Source organism: Leopardus geoffroyi, chromosome C1 (genome assembly GCF_018350155.1).
Source record: "Leopardus geoffroyi isolate Oge1 chromosome C1, O.geoffroyi_Oge1_pat1.0, whole genome shotgun sequence".
In the NCBI taxonomy this organism is placed as follows: domain Eukaryota; kingdom Metazoa; phylum Chordata; class Mammalia; order Carnivora; family Felidae; genus Leopardus; species Leopardus geoffroyi.
This window is the reverse complement of record NC_059328.1, coordinates 5130413-5149508: the sequence shown is the minus strand read 5'-3', so window position 1 is coordinate 5149508 and position 19096 is coordinate 5130413. Positions and strand designations below refer to the sequence as shown.

The 19096-nt window shown below is 57.8% G+C and overlaps 1 protein-coding gene and 2 long non-coding RNA genes across 10 annotated transcripts in view; 2 read left to right on the top strand and 1 right to left on the bottom strand.

The window, feature by feature from the left end:
* Window positions 1–19096, bottom strand: part of CAMTA1 (calmodulin binding transcription activator 1) — an 855981-nt gene that overhangs the window by 213878 nt on the left and 623007 nt on the right. The gene's annotated exons all lie outside the window — the stretch shown is intronic.
* On the top strand, window positions 540–8735 carry LOC123597132. The gene is made up of 3 exons (XR_006711977.1): window positions 540–1590; window positions 7576–7695; window positions 8420–8735. It is a non-coding gene; the product is annotated as an uncharacterized LOC123597132 (long non-coding RNA).
* LOC123597129 lies at window positions 8851–12505 on the top strand. Its single transcript, XR_006711974.1, has 2 exons — window positions 8851–11286; window positions 11383–12505. It is a non-coding gene; the product is annotated as an uncharacterized LOC123597129 (long non-coding RNA).

Genomic DNA, 19096 nt, shown 5'->3' with positions numbered 1-19096 from the left:
AGTCTCCCTCTGATGAAGAGACCAGTGGGTGGTGTTAGAGTGTAAGTCACTCAAAGCCCACAGTAGTCCCATCTCTCTCAGCAATGGGGCTCACGGGGCTGCCACCATCTTCCCTTCTAGAACCTTCCTCCCACCCTGGGGTGCTGCTCGCTGCCATGAAGAGGCCAGGCACCCTTGAGGCCTTGGCACAGTCTGTTCCCTTTTCCTGCGTGCTCTTCCCGTGTCCACCGGCCCCTCCCTCCTGGCCTCCCAGGCTTTGTTCACGTGGAGAAGCCTCCCCTGAGTGGCTCGTTGTCATGTTGCGATGGGGAGATTGCACTTTTGTTCAGTAAAAATCCCCCTCTCCCCTCTCCATTTCCCCCTCCACTGCTGCCGTCCCCGCCGTGGGACTTGTTCTGGCCAGTGCAGCAGGGGCAGACGTGACTCCCCAGTAAGCCACCACTTGGGCCAGGGCCCAGAGGAAGGGCCACAGAACATGCCCCTCAGCCTGGGCGGAGCCACCACAGCCACTACGATGGAAGTGAGGAATGAGCATCTGTTCCTGCCAGCCCCCGAGACTCCCGGGATGTTTGTCACACAGCAGCACTGCAGCAAAGCTGACTGACTCTCTGTCCTCGCCACCCACGGGACCTCACAACGTGTCTTCCTTCCGGACACCCCTCATCGCTTCCTTATTCCACGTTGCTGTTTCTTTCCCACAGCACTGGCTATCTACGTAACTTAATTCACTTATGATGTCTATTGTTTTGTGTCCTCTCCCTTGCTTGGAGGTTAAGCCGAGGAGGGCAGGGCCCTTGGTCTGCCGTGGTCTCCAGCACATTCCAGATGCCCCAGGACAGCAATCACAGGCAACAGGTGCTCAGTGAGCATTTTTGAGTGAGTGAATGAATGAATGAAAAGCGTGCTCATGGGTTGACAGCTGGCATTCCACCAAGGAAAGACCTTGGCTCTTTGCAGGCAGGAGTCCCTGCGTAGCAGCCGGGCCCAGAGCTGGGCAACCCTGGGATGTGGTTCTGCTTACCCAGGCAAGCCTGTGACTCCCAAGTCTGGGCCAGAAATCCCAGAGCCTCAGAAGAAATTGGAGAAAACAAGAGGGGCTCCCTGCAGCCTGGGCTCTGTCCCTGTGGCTCCAGGGAGAAGGTTTAGAAGGGGCTCCCTCTGTGAAGCTGTGCTCTGGGACTGGGACAGCCGCCGAGCTCCCAGTCTCAGTATACGTCCCAGGTGCCCAGGGCCCCAGTGACAAGAAGGGGCCTGGCCAGGTTCTGGGGATAGAGGCTTGTGGAAACATCATCAGACTTTCGGGGTCTGACTCCAGGGCTGGGCCTTTCCCTGACACCAGCCTGGGACTTGGCCTGAGGACTGTTGAGTGTTTGGGCAGCCCCATACCCAGCCAATCAGTTCCTGGGGTGGGGAGCAGGTGCTGGCATTCTTTCACAAGCTCCCTGGGCCTAAGAACTGCCGGTCTTTATTCCTCCGCTCTCCAAAACGGGCGACCCGATCACCAGCGCTTTATTGAAAACGGGAGCGTCACATCAAGCCCTAAGTTACGGAGCGTGGAGACGCTTCCTAGTGTGGAAATCGGTCGGAAAGGTATGTATCAGGTCGCTGGGTCAGTGGGCTTGCTGAAAGGGAAGCCAATGGCCCCAGAGGGGCAGAGTGACCTAAGAAGGACAGTCAGAGACTGTAAGAGAGACTCACCGGCAGACACACGTTTTTCCCCATCGGTGGCCCTCCTGCCCTCAGGACTGGCCTTGCTAGCTTGTGACATTCCTTTCTGTGAGGCTGTTTGGATGGAGCTCACAGCTTGTGGGCCAGCAGGAGGGAGGCCCCGTCTTCACATCCCTTCATGCTGCGGGTGTGGAGCCCTCCCACCCCAGCCTTTGTTCTGTGGCCCACCTGCTGGATGTGCCTGCTGGGGACCTGGGAGGGACTCGGGCAGCGGCATCAGCCTCCGGCCTCTGTGCATTTTTATGGCCAAGTTGTAAACCTCTGAGAAATGGGGTTTATAATAGAAACTCTGACACCACCTAAAATATATCAGCACTACTGGGGGCTCCCAGGATACGGCCCTAATTTACAAACCACTCAGGGATCCTGGGCCATTTTGAAACTCACAGACAATAATCCAGAAACAGAGTAAACCAGGAGGAGAAAAAATGGTACAAGTGTCCGCAGACTATAAAGTCAGTTGAGGCCAGCGGTTCAGAAATCAAGTCGCTGTCACAATGTTTGGCCTCTACCCTGAATCCTGGTGCCACCCCCACCCCGAGTGACACCCAGCCCCGGAGGAGGCGTGTGGCCCTGTCCTCTGGCCGGATGCCACTCTGTTTGTCTTCCGGCCGAGTTTTAGCGTGAGGCCTGGATAGAGCGGAACGGGGGGAAGAAAGTGCCCCCCATTTGGTTTGGTGGAACAGACGTGTGTGTAAGAAGGTTCCAACGCACTCCCATGTAAACTGAAATAGTGCCATGGGGAGTAAACTGCTTGCTCACCAGAGGCACGAGTTTATCACTAAATGGTTGTGGGGTCACCCATTCAGCTGGGCTCAGCAGCCCCTGGACAAGCCTCACTCGCAGGCCTCTCTCCTCTGTCCTGCCTGGGAGGGCCCTGCAGCAGGACATCCAGGAGCCTGTGATGGGCCGAGTAAAGGACAGTCCTGCTTGGTCCCCGCCCGCCCCCACCCCCCCCCCATCCCAGCCAGCACTTGGCTCCTGTCTCAGGCCAAGGCCGTCTATCCACATGTTTTCCAGGACTGCGCTGATCCTTTGGAAGGGCCCTCGCTTTCTTACTCATTGGCTGAGCACGGTGCAGAAATCAGGATAGAGACAGGGGCCCTGGGGATCACCACACTGTGGCAGCCTCCTCCCTTCCTCAAGGGCTGGGGATGGATGTTCTCTGACATTCCTACTCCCTCGGGTCCTGGGACTCTCCCTCCCAACCTCCCAACCTTCCTTCCTTCCTTCCTCATTCATTAATTCCATTCGGCAAGCATCTGCCACGAGCTGGGCTCAGTGCTGGCTGCCGGGGACACGCGGATGACGCAGGGAGTGTAGGTTTTGTGGGGAGTCATGCTTGTGGATGAATAGAGGCATTGAAGCAGCATTTCCCACCCATGTTAAGCCCCTTTGGCCTATTCTTCTTAAATGCCACGTGCAATTTTGAAGTCACCGTAACGATGAACAGCAAGTCAAAGTCACGGACGCCTTGAGGACGCTTTTTCAGACCACAGCAGCCCCCATCCCCGCTTCCAGAGGACTCACAGAGAAGGAGGGCCCTCTCCCCGCTGCTGGCACCCACCAGGGTCTACCACGGCCAGGACAGGGGTCCGCGGGGGTCCAGGGGGCCACTCAGTCAACAAACTCTTGCCGAATGGCTGCTGGGTGCCATCGGGTGAACTGCAGGGAGATCACAGGGCCCCTTCCCAGGGCGAGGCTTGTTTGGAGGCCGGTGCAGGCAGCAGGCGTGTCTGCCCTCCCAGAGCTTGGATCCCATTTGTGGGGTGCACTCTAGCCTGGTGTGGGGGTGGCGGCCCGGGGGAGGCCTCTGGGGCCCGGGCGCAGAACTCCGTGCCCGCTCGGTGCCAGCCTTCCAAGCAGCCCTCCACCCCCACCTCCCTCCCTCCCGCATGCCTGTCTCTCACGGCTCCTCAGAAAATGCAATTTGAGTCAAGCCACTTTCAATTACTGCGATGCGGTGTTCTGAGCCCGCGAGGTAATAAAGCGCCTGTTTTCCCTCGTGGGAATGTTTGGGGTTTTCCAGGCGCCAAAGGAGAGACAAAAAGGAAGTGGAGCTAAGTGCTGCTTAGAGGAGCCACTGGCTTCGCCAGACCCAGAGCCGGGCCCTCGGGCACTGTGCAGGAGCTGCTCAGGAGAGCAGGGGCCTGAGGGCTTGGGGGCGCGTGTGAGTGAGTGTGTGCACGGGCATGTGGAAGGCAACAGGTGTGTGGATGTGAGTGCGAAGGCAACTAAAACGCGCGTGTGTAAGTGTGAGACTGTGTGCGCGCACACAAGAGCGAGTGTGAAAGGCAATGCGTGCAGGTGCGGGAGTAGCACGTGACCGCGGGGGTGGGTGTGCGCGTGTCTGTGCGTGTGTGCGTGCGTAGGGTGAGCCGGTGTGAGTGTGTGTCTCGGGCACCCCAGTGGGGAGCCGGGCACCCAGGGCAGGCTGACGCTGGCTCAGGACCCTATTCACCAGGGACTCGGCCCCCACCCCCACCCTCCCTCAAAGCCCTGGGAGTATTGTCTTTGGTTTCGGGAACGTTCATTCCATTCCTGCCCCAAATCCTGACCGTGAAGGCCAGGGAGGCCACAGGCGTCTAATGGAGTTTTCTCTTCTGTGGTTTTCCTCCTTCCTCCCTCCCCCCACATGACCCGACCTGGCCCTGCCCGCCCTCCCCTCCTCTACTCTGGAGCATGGAGGCTAGCCAGGCGGCTGGCAGATCCTGTCATCTGAGAATCCTCACCAGGTGGGGAGGGTCAGAGGGGGTCATGCAGGGGAAGTGCCCACAGGGCCTGGTGTGCCTGGCAGGACCTCAGCCAGCACTCACTGCTGCCCTTCACATGCCCGTCACCACCTTACACGTACCCTGCCTCCCGCCAACCCAGGGGACCCTGAGCACCATGGCAGAGGGACTGGGACGTGCCTCCGGCCTATTTGGACCCCCAGGAATGGATGTAGGTAGGGGCCTGGTGGACGGAACCGGCCCCAGGCTGGGAAGGGCAGGGAGCAGCTTGGCAAGCTGTGGGATCCCCCCTCTGTGGCCCCAAGGACATTCCCAGGTTGTCTTGCCAACACTTCTGGGAGCCCGAGGGTCTGGATGCTGGAGTTAGTTAGCAGAGAGACCAGGTAAATTTCAGAAGGAAACTGCACGCAGGGGCCCGTGGGGCCCGTACTGTCTGACGGAGGCTGAGTGGTCCGATCTGGGTCCCCTTCCTCCCTGACCCAGGTCTGCCCGGCTCATCTCGTTACCTGGACGCCAGAGGGAAGCCAGAGCCCTGTGCAGCAGTGAAGGTGGAGGCCAAGCCCGGGTAACAGGGGGCAGGAGGGCTGGAAGCGGTGCACCCCCTGCACGTGGGTGTCCAGGAGCTACACCTGGGGGTTCCTCGGGCCAGAGAAGCTGTGGCCACAGGATCCTGCTTCAGCTGAGGCCTCCTGGGCAGCAGAGCCCTGCGGACCCCGGGAAGCGGACCCCCTCACTCCACCTGTGCTGGCGTCCCCGTGCGTGGGGCCCTGACAGCAGTGCATGTTGCTACCCGAAGTCTGGGTGGGGACACGGGCTCCTTCCTCGGGGTTTGGGTTAAGCGGTCATGACTGACGTGGGCAGTGCGGACAGTCCTCTTCTGCCCAGGAGACTCCCTCTGGCTGTGCCTGGAAATCCTCAAGCCCTCTGGGGTCAGGCAGCTCCCTCCCATGTCACCATCACGTCACCTGGTGTTTTCCTTCATGGGCCCCTGGGCTCCGGCCTCCTCTCAGCCCTTCCTGCCACAGCTAACACGACTGCCCCCTCCACGGCTCTGCGCCCCAGACACAAAGAGGAGCAGACGGAGGCGGCTTTGGGGATGGAGCCTGAAAAGGCCTGGATGTGTCACATCTGCAGGGCACGAGGACGAAGGTGTCGCCGGGGTGATTCAAACTGCAGACGGTGGCGGGGGGGGGGGGGGGGGGCGGCGAGCCTCCCCCGCCTTCTGATGGCCGCATGCCTAAGTGACCGGGAGCCACATGGGACCCTGGGAGAGAGGGGAAACCACCACGAGAGGAAAAGCTGGCATGGCTCCCCAGACCAGAAGGAAAGCCGGGGAAGGGCTATGGATTTGGGTTCTGCTTACCACCCAGTATGGCTTAAAAACAGGGCTCCGAGCTAAGTCTTGGCAAATGTGGTCCCTCGGGATGTGCACAGATGTGTAGATGGGCTAAGGGGAGTCAAGTTCTTTGCCGGGAGCTGCCCTGTAAATGCCGATCTGAGATTAGACCCTACTTCTGTGTCCTTGCCACGAGCTGCCCCCAGGGTCCACCCTCTGAGAGCTGTGGGTGAGGGCGGCGGCCGGGCTGGGCCAAGGGCACATGAAGGCCAACCCTCCTGGCCGCTACCTGGGCTGGTTGTATTCTCCAGGACGCGACGCTGGGCACTGCAGGGGAATCACTCTGCACCGAGGCCTGAGAGCCACTTTGCAAGCACACTCTCTGGCTTGCTATTTCCCCGTCTCCAGCTACATTTTCTGCAGCAGAGGCCCAGGCAGGAAGGCCCTCCGCGCCGTGGGCGTTTGCTCTGGTCCCTGCAGTGGCTGCTGAGCCTGGGGGCACTTTTCCAGTGACCCGGCCCCATTTTGCCAGGACGAAGGTGTACAGGGCTGTGGTTGGAGTTTTCTAGATGGTGACCAGCAGGCTCCCCCATCTCTGAGGGCCCACGGTGCGGCCGACCTCTCTCCAACGCCACCTGGCACTCGCTGGCCTCACCCTCTGTGCCAGGCCCTGGGCTAAGAGTCCAGAATACAGAGGTGGGTCGAACCCCATGTCGCCCTCAGCAACCTTGGCTTCCAGCACACATTTCCCACGGGACACCTGGGCAGGGACCACACGCACCTGTCTTCAGCCCTTTAGCCTTCAGCTGAGCCATGAGAAGTGTCAGAAGACAATAAATGAACAGTTACTACACTCCCCCAACTATTCGCAGAAATTCATCTCTATTCCTTAACCGACTTGAGGCTCCCATCTGCATCAGGCCCCCAGCGAGTGTCCAAGGCCCTCATCTCCTGGTGAGCAATTCCCTGAGCTCCCAGAGCCCTGGGGCTTAGCTCCTTCTTGGAGAGACTGGGGAAGCAAGGCACTGGGGGCATGTCCTGCTCCAAGGGCCCCCATCTAAAGAGGCTATTTGCAGGCCGTAGCGGGGCTCTTGCCTAAGCCAGGGACCAAACACTTGGAATTCGTAAGGAGATTCTGCTGAGCTGCCGGAGCCCATCAAATTTTTATTGAATGCATTTCCTCTGGAGAACTTGTGTACTAAATCCTGCCCAGGCTGTATTAGAGGAATAAAAATTCCATGCACAGACTTGACTGCAAATGTTCCTTCCCAGGGCAGAGGACACACTTTCTCAAAGGCCACTTCTTTGCACAGAGGCGGGCTTGGGCTTGTCCTTGGCTGGGGGCCAGAGGGAAGCCGAGAGCTAGGGCTCTAGGGGGCCAGGCTTTTTCCTTCCATCTGGCAATGGGGAGGATGGAGATTGCTGTGTGAATCCCAGCAGCCTCCCTCTGAGGCTTCTATTGACCTTGGACTTGTCCTAGTAACCTGCAGTCTCTGCAGTGTGGCTCCCCGTGTCCTCACCCAGAGCTGAAACCCACCGGGCCGCCTCGCTGGCAGTCTCCTCCCCAGGGGCTTGGGATCACTTGGCTTCCTCCCAGCCCCCTCTGCAGCCTCCAGAGGCACAGGCTGGTTGCCGGCACAGGAGGCCCTGAGCTGGAGGCCTGAGGGGCTCAGGGAAGATTCTGCAGGACACGGGGACCCCCACGGAGCTACGGGCAGCTGAGGCATTTGGGTTCTACTGGGTGTTCACCCATCACATAATCGCCAAACTCGTACTCAGTGCCGAAACAGATGGAAAAGCAAGAAGAGGCACAAAAGCACAGCCCACAGCAGAGAGCTTCCCAGACAAGACCATGACACCAGCTAAGGCGGAATCTCAGATAGAAATTCCACGTTCAGTGTAAGTATACCCCCAATAATGAGTGGAACATATTTCCCTTCTGGGCTCTGACTTTGCGTGGTTGTGTCCCCAGAGATAAGCCCCTTGAGATAAGGTGCAGTGAGAAAACGCACGTGATGATGTTCACGAAATAGAAGTGTGAATGGCAGGCCCGCACGAGGTGGGAGGTGACTGCTCCAGCATCATACCAGCAACGTGCCGGGGTGAACCCGCAGAAGGTTATCGGTGGGCACGGCACCGTGGACGGTCATGGAGGGACAGGGCTGTCCTTGTCACTCTGAGGGATGGGCTATGACCGTCTGAGCTTCCCTGATGAGTGAGGGGCAGAGTAATGGCTCAGAATCGGGGCGGACGGGGCTGGGCTCTTGTCCCTGGGTGCACTGTTGACAAGCAGTGGGGTGGTGGCTCCCAGCTCCAGACGTCGCTCAACGACAGGGCAGCGCCCATGGCCAGCATCAGGGCTGATGGGGTGGGGAGTGCAGCCTGAAGGGCCTCCATCCTCCAGGGGGCAGGGGCCCCAGCAGCTACTCCAGCCAGATAAGCCCTACGGGAGCTCTTCAGGTGAGTTGCCTCAGGCAAGCCTGCCGGCACTCTTCTTTATGAATACCTTAGGCAACGCATTTACTGTTCAGTGCAATGAAGGAGAGTGGCCTTGGTGGGCTTGGCTATGTGTCCTGGCCCTAGACGCCCTGGGGGTGGTGCCCAGTATGACTTCTCTCCTCAGGCCGTACCCAGGAAGAGACTGTTTCTGCAGATCCCCAGCATGGAGAGTCCTGGACTGCATCCACATCGAGGGCACCAACCTGGCCATGTAGGCGACCAGCAGCCTTGGGAGGTGGGGCCGGGGTCAGCATGCTCGTGGGAAAGCTGGACCACAGGCTCTGGGAGGCCGAAGGATGGATGGCATGACCACCGCCCCGCCTCCCGCCCCCAGCATCTTCCTCTAAAGGAGACGACAGGTTGGGGAGAGGATGCCACTCTCTCTCTCCACCTTTATTTTCGGAGCCACCTACTTTTTTTTTTAGTGTTTATTTCTTTATTTTGACGGAGAGCGAGATAGAGCGAGTAGGGGAGGGGTGGAGAGAGAGAATCCCAAGCAGGTCTGTGCTTAGCGTGGAGCCTGACGCGGGGCTCGATCCCACGAACCGTGAGATCATGACCTGAACTGTAACCAAGAGTCGGACGCATAATCGACCGAGCCAGCCAGGCGCCCCGAGCCACTGCTTTTTAATTACGGCTGATACTAGACGAATGAGACGCTGGTGGCCGGTCTCCAGGGAAATGTCGCGGCGGCTGTGACACTCAGCCGGGTGGCCATCACTGGGGTATCAAGTGGGTGTTGCATCACTGCGCCCATGTCCGCCCTGTCTGCTGCAGGGAGACCGGACACGTGTGTCAACACACGTGGAACCAAATGCAGCAGCCGGTGCAGGCTGTGCTGGGCTCACGGTCCCAGATGACGTATGCCACACCTTCCTTCCGTGCACTCTTTGGGGCTGACACACTCACACCCATGCCCTCACCTCCACTCAGAGCTCCTGTCTGCAGGCTGCTCCACACCCAGAAAGTCACGCACACAAGCTCTCGTGTCCCGCATACGGCCCTGTTCTACAGGGAGCCCGATACCGGCTCACACATACCTCTTTCTCTCTCCGGTGGACCTTTCCATACGTGGGGCTGCTTTTCAAGTACAAAGACGCCCCAGACTATTCAGGCAAGCTGTCTGAGGCCGACCTTGAACAAAGACGAGGACCACACGTTTGCTCTGAGTCGTCCCCGCAGGTCCGGATGGCCAGCTCTGCTCGGGCCACGCCCCGCTGGCTCCTGGGGAGTCTCAGAGAGCTGGCCCCGGCCCACGAGAGAGGGAGGAAGTCGCTCCTCGTTTGGAGGGAGAGGAAAAGAGCTTTCATCTACCTGAGATTAAATTATAGCCAGGAGGCACCTCTGAACAGGACCAAACTAGATAACTGAAAACATGCAGCCCTACTATAAATTCCCAGGATTTGCAGTCTTTCCTGGACTGCTTTATCCTTGAGAAGCTCTGGGAGTAATTCTGTTTGAAACAGATCTAGGGGCTCCGTGTGAAAGGGTATGGGCTTCTGGTTAACAGAACGCTTGTTAGCAGAAACCCCCCAGCGCAGATCCTCGAATCTTTACTCCCCGCCTGGCCAGGGGCCCCTGGGGACCAGAGAGGATCCTTCTCTGCCTGGAAGGAGCCAACGATCCACCCCTGCCCTGCCGCCAGACCTTGCCGGTCCTCGGAGTGACAGGCCACGTGTCCAGGGCCCTACAGCCTTGGACTCAGCCCTGCTCTGCTCAAGCAGGGTGGATACTGGCTGGTGGTCAGGGCAAATCACTTCTAGGAATGGAAAATGGGGTCCCAAACACCAAAGGTCTTAGAAGGGACTCTGACATCACAGGGAATTTGTTGCTCCTCCCTGCCCCCACACCCTGAACTTGACCCTCCCCTCAAAGAACCCAGAGCACAGCTGCAGGAGTCAAATGAATCCTAATCATAAAGACCAACGAGCGAGAGAGTCAGAGGTGAAAACTTGCTAACTGACAGTCTGTGGGCGCACTTCTGTCCCCCGTCTCTCACCAGGAGGCTTGCTGTCTGGGTAGAAATAATGATTTGATTTTTTATCATTGATGAGCTCATGTCTCTCACTCTTCCGCAGCAACCAAAGAAGAATCTGGTAAGTTTAGAAGACTTTGAAGGATGGGGGCTTTCCTTTTTGGGGAGGCAGCATGGAGCTCAACAGAAGCTGGGGTTCCTTCTCTCTTGCCAAGAAGCAAGAGTGGGATTGGCCCAAGTCACCTACCAACCTTGGCCCCCAACCCCCCTCCAAGAACATACAAAGCAGGGCAGGCTCAACGCCCTCTGTCCCAGGACGAAGCAAGCTGGCCAGTCAAGGCTGCCAGGCTCTGGGATCCTCACCGCTGTCCTTCTAGCTGAGTCCCCCACCTCTCATCAGGGACTGGGGCCTCTCGACCCTTGACCTCACCCCTCCCCCAGCCCAGCAGCTTTGCTCGACCCCTCTCATGGCTTCAATTTCCCACAGACTGCCTGTTCCCCCTCCACACCCCTGCTCAGTGACTGGCCTTTCTGGAGGATGCCCACAGCTCAGGAGATTGAATTCATTCATATTTCCAGGTGCTATACATTCAGATGAAGTTCTTCGGATCTCCTGCCCAGAAAAGGATAAATATTTCTGATCTATAGCAAATGTGTTTTCCTTTAGCTAACATCTTGGCAGGCAAGTACACTAATCTCCCAGGAAAATCTAGGGCCTGAATAGCAAGCAGGGTTTTTTTTTTTTCCCTGAGTAAATAGAAATTCTGAGTTGCTTTTTTAATGCTGCCTTTTTTTTTTTTTTTAAACAGCAGATCTGGAGAAAAATCAGTCCATTAAATCTGCATCTCTTGAAAGAAAAACCCAGAAGGCCACCTCCCCATCAAAGGCAAAATGAACAGAGTTTGGAAGTGTGTTTAAAATGCACCAAGGGAGCAGCGGCCGTCCTAAATTACCCCACTCAGCCTGAGGATAGTAGAGGTTGCCAGGATCCCTAGGAGACAGAGAAGGAGAGGCCGGTAGGTGCTGTGCAAAGCCACGGGGGCGAAGCCACGTGTCTCCACGGGCCCACCTGCCACGGCCGCGGCCTCAGCAGCAACCCTCCCCCCATCCAGGTGCCACGTGACCCCCAAACTGAGGAAAGAGCACACACAGCAAGACCGCAGACTCCCCAAAACATCCTCACATCACATTCCTACATTTCACGGGCTCCTTCTGTAGCCAGACTTAGATCAGGAAGTGGCCAAGAGGAGAAACTCTTCCCCAGCCATTCCTTGGAGAATGGAGGCTACGCTTTCCAGTAATAAAACAAAGGTCAGAGAATGACTGCGAACAATAGATCCGCTGTCGCGTGCCAGGCGCTGGGCAACGCCAAGGAGCAGGTGTTTCCCTCCCCATTTTACTGCCGCGGAAAGTTCTTTCCATCCGATTTCCTGCCTCCTGAGCTGCTTTAGGCTTCTGTGAGCCAGAGGCAGGCAGGCAGACTGCACCTGGTCATGTGCACACCTGAGCAGAGAACCCTGGGACTTCAGAAGCCACACTACCCACTTAAGCCCTGCCCAGCCCAGCCCAGGGCAGAGCGGGTCTACTGGAACATCTCCTTCCCTTTACCCGAGCTCACGGCGAAGTCAGCTTAGCTGTGCCTATGCTCCAGCTGTACCCAATCCAGTGATACACAGGAAATACCCCTACCCAAGAAGACTTGCTTAGCACCTTTCAATGGGGGTGACCCACCAAGTTCTCTTTGGGGAGGGAGCCCCATAGCCAAATGGGACAGTGCTCCATCCAGACAGAGCCCTCCACTCAATCCCTGGAACCAGCTAGTGGCCATGAGCCCCTAGCTCGCAAGCTCAAACCAAGCTGGGGGGAAGTCCCACAGCAACAATGTAGGAAAGAGACTTCAGCGGAAGATACGGATTCAACCACAGCATCGGTCTCTGTTTTGTTGGAACACCGAGGGCTCTCCAGAAGGAAGCCCATTAAGTTTGCATTTTCCATCATGGAGCAAGTAAACAAACCCGAGGAAGAGCTGCCCATCACTGAGCTGGCTTCCCGACAGGAAATGGTATGAGTGACTTCGTTTTTAAACATTATTATCCTCTTGAAAGCAAAAGATAAAGGACGCCTCGGAGCAGCCAAATTGCTTTGGCTCAAAAATCATTTTAAATACCATTTCCTTTAACAAGCCTACTGCCTGGGCAACGGATCAACACTATTCATTTTAACCTTAGTCAGTGGGAAAAAAAAAAAAAAAAAAAAACACATCTCTGAAGTGTTTGTAATTATTTAGCTCTTTCGCTCTCTCCACACCCAGATACGTTAACTAATGACCAAAACAACGCACATGCAGGTCCTATTTCAAACAGCGGAATGGAACGTTCAGTAGAGCACACGCCAGGGGCCGTTTTCTCCCCGTGTCCACTCCAAGCCCAAACACGGGAGATCGAGGCCTATTTTCGGCAGTTCCCAGCAAGGGCCGGAGACGGCCTTCACCTCTATTGCTTTGTGTCTGTGAAAGTCCCGAGCTCGAGTGGGAGCTCACCTTTGCCCTTAAGATGAACAGGCACTGGGAGACCCTCCTCGAAATGTCTTTATGAACAGGAAAGATGGCGGACAGAGTCAGTCTGCCTCTTCCTGGGGCCGGTCAAGTGCAGAGCGGTGCAGGCAAAGGCGGGGGTGGCCAGGGCAATCTCTCAGGGTGCCGTGCAGACAGAAGCGCTGTATGTAAAAGAAATGCTTGGAGGATTTCAGATGTGTAGGTGGGACATGTGTTACGGTCTCCTTTTTTGTTTCGGAAAGGAAAAAAAAAAAAGGAGTTTTCATTAGGTTATTTGCAAACAAACAAAAAACCCCAAAATAAATGACTTCCCAGAAGGGAAGCCTGGGTTGGTTGAATGAGGCTGAATGGATGGGTTCTTGCTCGGTCAGGTCAGAGGCACGTGTGCAGAGGGAACAAAGTGTCTTTGCTACTAAAACCAAGAAGGCCTGACTTGCTCTCGGGTCACAGCGCTGCCCAGAGGGCTCAGGGTCTCCCCGGGGTGAGCGTCTCACCCGGGGAGGGCGGCTTGTCCAGCCTGCGGTGTCCAAGGAGTCCACCTCCACGTCTGAGGACCCGGCTCGGGAAGCGGGTACTTGGTGCTCAGGACTAGATCAGCAGCACCTAAGGGCAGTGGCTTCCTGTACGACCCCAGCAGGAAATGGACCCGCTTTGGCACGGAACCTTCGGTCCTGGTGTCACTGGGGGCTAACTGATGTGCTTCCTGGAGGACAACCCGAGACAGCGACTGCCCGCTCTTAGCACGCACAAAACCAAGCCCCGAAAACTGCCCCAAGAGTGGATATGAGGCGAGGAAATGCGGTGAGGGAAGCGTGGCCTCAGATCTTCTATGAGGACAGTGTGTTTCGGGGTCTGGGGGGAAGAGCGATGTGCTTCCGGCACACTCTGACATTTCCCAGAAAGCCCGGGGCACCTCTAGATGAGAACAGTCACCTGGGGCGGGCGTCACCTTCAGATGCACAGCGGGGCTGGCCTGTGAGGCTTGGCACCCGCCGGTGTGGACTTTTCACGGGGACCTGCGTGCCCTCCTGTACCCACTGACAGTGCCCCCATGTGCTGAGCAGCTGGGAGCAAGCTGATGACGCCAGTGCCTGACGTCCCTCCCACTCAGGGGATCAGGCTTGGGCTGTGTGCGGGGATGGGTCCCCACCTCTTCTAGGTCACGGGATGTCAGCTGAGGGGCACAGGCTTGGGAGCCACCCTGCCCGGCAGGGGCTCCAGCCCCGTGGGATGTGCACGGCTGGACTGGCAAGGCGGGGGGTCGCCCTCTGCCACAATAGCCTTAGGAAGCCGTGTGCTGATTCAGAGTCTCTCTACACGACAGTCTACATGCGTAAAATGGAAAACTCCAGGGCAATTGTTTCTACAAAGTGCTCCGTTCTGGGCCCCCATGAGTGTGTGTGCTGTAAGCACCCCCCAGGGCAGGGCCACCACCTGCCTGGTCCCTCTCTGCATCCCCAGCACCTGGCCCAGGGCCCGACCCCTTGTATTTGCACCAATGCTGATGCCAAAGGTGGGGTTCTCTAGCACATTTCACACAGGATCTCAGAGCCCCCGGGGCGCCTCACCACCATGCGAGGGACTGGCCTAGCTGCAGCTTTGTGCTGGAGAGCTGCCTCAAACCAGTCCCACCAGCTCTTTCCTTCCCTACAAAGCCCCCAGGAAAGACCTGTGAGTCTATCTGAATCCTTCTGGAAAGCGCTGTATAACATGGCATCTGAAGAGCTGAACAGAACAAACAGGAGCATGCCTTGGGGACAGCAGGGTGTCACCGCCCACCCCCAGGCCGGCCCCATCACTGAGGGGGCCTAGCCAATAGGCTTCTCCTGTGTGCACGGGAGCCCATGGGCTGTTCCTGCAAGGACAGAGAGGGCAGATTTGGCAGCTTGGGGAGGTGGGGGCAGAACTTGGCACAGAAGAGGAAGAGGAGGGAGGCAGGCCTTTAGACTTCAGAACTGAGGGGGGGTCAGGCTTATGCTGCTTTTAATGTTTATTTATTTTTGAAGGAGAGAGAGACAGAGTGTGAGCAGGAAGGGGAAGACAGAGACAAGGAGCAGGCTCCTTGAATCTGAAGATTCTGAATCTGAAGCAGGCTCCAGGCTCTGAGCTGTCAGCACAGAGCCCGACGTGGGGCTCGAACTCACGAAATGTGAGATCATGACCTGAGCCCAAATGGACGCTCAACCGACTGAGCCACCCAGGTGCCCCAGGCTTACGCTGCTTTGGATCCATAGCTTTTTTTCTCAGGTGAGGAAACTGAGGCCCAGAGAAGGGGAGAGGCTTCCCCAAGGTCAGGCAGACAGAGGAAAAAGGAACCCAACATTCACTATTCACTGTGTGCCGAGCTCTACGGGAGCGAGTTCGTGAATTCTAAGGTCCCTGCATCACGCATTTGTAGAAAGGGAAGCCAAAGATCCAAGAGATTAAGACACATGCCCAAAGCCACATGGCTTGGGTGACAAAGGAAGGAGGTCGATGGTGGAAAACGGTCAGGAAGCAGCCGGTGGTCCAAACTGCACACTGCCGCACCCTCCCTTCCCGGCCCCCAGGAGATGGACAGCAGCTCCTTCACTCGATCCCCCAGCCTGTACACAGTGCGGAGGCCAGCACCGTGTGCACCCCCCGGGGCCCGCGCGGAACACATCTACAGCGTGGGCGGCCAGAACGCAGGCAGGCGCACGGTGAGCTGACTGCAGGAACGCAAGATAGCAGGTACTCCCCCTGAACGAGCGAATGAACAGATGAATGAATGCACGAGGAGAGAAGACCACCAGCCCGGAGCCTCAGGAAAGCTGGAGCCCATTCTGGCCCTTCTGCTGGCGTGACTTTACTCCTCAAACCCAGAGCTTTGAATACAGGGAATCCCCACACCCACTAAGAGGTCTCCAGGGTCCACCTGGGCCTGATTTCCAGCAACTGTCAGACAGGAGAGCTGGTCACGTGCGTGATCAACTCTCCAGGACCAAGCCTTCCCGGGGTCCCTTTAGTCACCTGGACACATTCCTTCTGAGGCTGGCTGAGTGTCACGGAGGGGACAGCAGTATCATATGGCCACCAGGGAGGCCCCCACCCCGGGCTGTAAATGTGGCGGTTGAGAGCCGCTACTCAGGGGAAACTAGCCCTGACGTGCACACGGGAGCTCTCGGGTTTGCGGACTGGGAATTGTGTTCGACTGGGAACCATTTTCTGGTTTCTGTAAAGGCCTCGGCAGGAGCAGGTTGGGAGCCGTTCGTGGCAGGATGGAGAGGAGGAGGCTGCCTAGGAAAACAAAGGCAATCAGGGAGGCCCAGGCCAGGCGGAGGGCAGAGTCCTGGCAGCCTTTCCGTTTCCCTGCTTCTTCCGGAGAGGAGGCCGAGGACTTCACAGGACGCTGGAGAGCAAACAGGACCCGGCAAAGGTGGCTGGCCTTCAGGATGGGGCGCTGCATGGGGAAGCAGGCATGCGGCCCAGGCTCTGCCCGGCCGTGGAGGAGAGGCTGTGCGCTCCCGGCGGGCCCAGCCCCTCGGGGCTCCATCGTCCACCACAGAAGGGCATCCCTGTGCTCCCGGGGGGCCATGGGAGGAGAGGGGTTTTCTTGCGTCTTCCCGGTCGCCTCTCACCACCTCTGCAAAGCTTGTGATTTCCACGGGTGCTCCTGGGGGCGAGCAAGCCGGAGGCTTCCCTGCAGGCCCCACACCTCCCATTGACCTCGTCCTTTCGCGCCAGCCACGGAGCCCGAGAGCTGAGTGGGGACCTTGGCGCTCTCAGATGGGACCAGCTTCTTCTCTAGGGCTGCCCGGCCCCCAGTCCCCCGTGAATATTGTCTGCTCTAGATACTCGAACCTTCCGCTTGACCTTGCGGAGCCGGGCCTGATTTTGAGCCTTCAGAAGCATGTTTTCCGCCCTAGGAAGGATTGTGTCTTGCTGGTGGTCAGAGTACCAAAGCAGCAGCCCGTTCGCTCCGTCCGGTTCGCTCGTGTTCACGGCCGGCCTCCTCCCCGCAGCAGGCGGTGGGTTGTCGGTCGGGACCAAAACCCTGGGCGTGGGTGGTGTGGAACCAGGGAGAGCCGGCGGAGGGGGCGTGGGATGGAGCCGGGCTTTCGGGAACCACTTAGCGGCAGCTCTCCCTTCAGAACCGGCAACCTCTCCACTTGTGTTGGCCTTTCTTGCTAGTTTCTGAGAAACGCACAGCCTAGGTGTTGATAAATAATGCATGCAAATCTCAGAGAGGAGGCACTCGTTCCGTGGGGTGTTTTCATCTCTGAGGCGGGACTTCCCTGGGCTTCTTCCCCTCCCCCCATCTCCGTGGAGATGAGACGCAGTGTCCTGTGGCTGGGGCCTTCTGCAGGGGTGTCAGGCTCCGCTGGGGGGCAGGGTGTGTCTGTATGTGTCTGTATGTGTCTCTGTTTGTGTCTCTGTATGTGACTGTCTGTATATGTGTCCATATATGTATGTGTGTCTGTGTGTGTGTCTGTATATGTCTGCGTGTGTGTGTGTGTGTGTGTGTGTGTGATGAAATGGGCAGAAGGAAAAGGCTGGGTGGACAAGGCCAAGGTGCAGGCCCTGGTTCAAACCTCGCCTCACGTCCCTTTGGTCCTGGAGGCTTGAGGAAGGAAGTGTAGGGTGATGTAGGTTCTTTGGAGGGTGAAGAGCTGGACCAGGTCCCCCCTCGGCCTCTGCAGGCCCCCTGCCCCATCCTGCCAGGTCACAGCCAGCACGTGGGCCCAGCCTGCTGGGAGCCGCTGACCTCCAGATCTGACTGTGGGAAGCCCCTGGTCACCTGAGTGGGCCCCCGGGCTGAATGATGAGCATCCAGAGTCAGATGGTGGATGGGGGAGTCCCAGAGAAAAGGGAAAACTCTCTTTTCATAGGCTCTCTGTCGGGGTTTTATTTCCCTGGGGGAGGTGTGGGAGGTAATGGGAAGTGATCACAGCTCGAGGAAATGGCTTTGAGACCCCTGAGCCGGGTCTGGGTGTGAAAATGGGACGTGCAGGCCACTGCGAAGATTCCGGCTGAGACGGAGCAGAGAGCAGGGACGGGCGGCACGCAGGAGGCCAGCGTCAGGACCAGGGACAGGCCAGGGCCTGGGCCCCTCCTCTGGGGCGTAGCCATGAGCGCCCCAGAGCTCCTTACTCACGGGGTGGAGACCCACTCTGGGCCAGGCCCTGTGCCTGGAAGATCCCGTCCTCATGTGTCCTCTGGGACACTCGAGCTCCAGTATCTGAATCCGGTTTCTTCTCCTGAGTTTTCTTGAATCAGCCTGTTAGGGATGCTTGTGAGCACGGGCTGGCCCTCCGTGCACGTCCCAGACAGGACTGGGACGAAGGTGAGACCACGGGCACTCACCTCGGGTGGCAACGGAAAGGGGCCCCCAGACGCTCCGCCAACAAGACAAACGCTATTGTAACGCCAACTTTGAAAAAAATCACGATGGAGGCAAAAACCCGTGATGAACCAAATATCAGAATTTTAAAGAAAGACAAGAGCAGTATCACCGATTTCTCCTTTTGCCTGAAGGCTCTGCTGTGGCTTGGCGTGGCCTGGAGCTGACGAACAGCCAATGATTGCCGAGGAGCCTCGGCGCACACACACACGCTACAGGAAGTGAGGAACACCGGAGGTACAGTGGCTGTGGGTCGCGATACAGCCTTTTCTACGAGCTCCCGTTTATGGGGCACTTACTAGGTGCCACACAATGTGCTGAGTGTCTCCCAAGTCTTAGGGTCTTTGTTCCTCTCAACAACGCCCTGAGGGAGAGGTTAAGTTACTCCCCAAGGGAGTGAGGACAGAGCTGGGATTCACAGCCCCAGCTTGGGTGTGCTGGGAAGGTGGGCCTGGAAGGCCCAGCTCCCCCCTCAGGTGAGACCCAGTGATAGGATTTTCAGAGGCAGGACCTTGCCTTGGGAAGGTGCTGCCCTGAGCGGGGGGGGGGGGAGACAGCGGGGAGGACTGGGTTCATTTGGCATGACCCTGAAAAGTCTGGGGTTGCTGAGCTCATCAGCTGCTGTAGGACAGTTGGGTGACAGACTCATAAAGGGGACAGAGACCGCCTTGGAGGTCAGGTCTCAGATGCCCAAAGCAGGCCCCAGTTGGTCTGAGAAAGCTCCATGGTGGCAGCTTACTCCCTGCAGGAGCCTCAGTCTTGGGCAAGGAGTGGAAAGGCCCAGACAAGTCCTGCAACTTCAGCTACCATGTCTGTGCTCCGCCGAAACTATAAAGCAGGGGTGCTCGGGAGCCGGCTTGTCCTGGCTCGTGAGGGCTGCTGGTTAACTATGCGGGAATGTGGCAAAGCC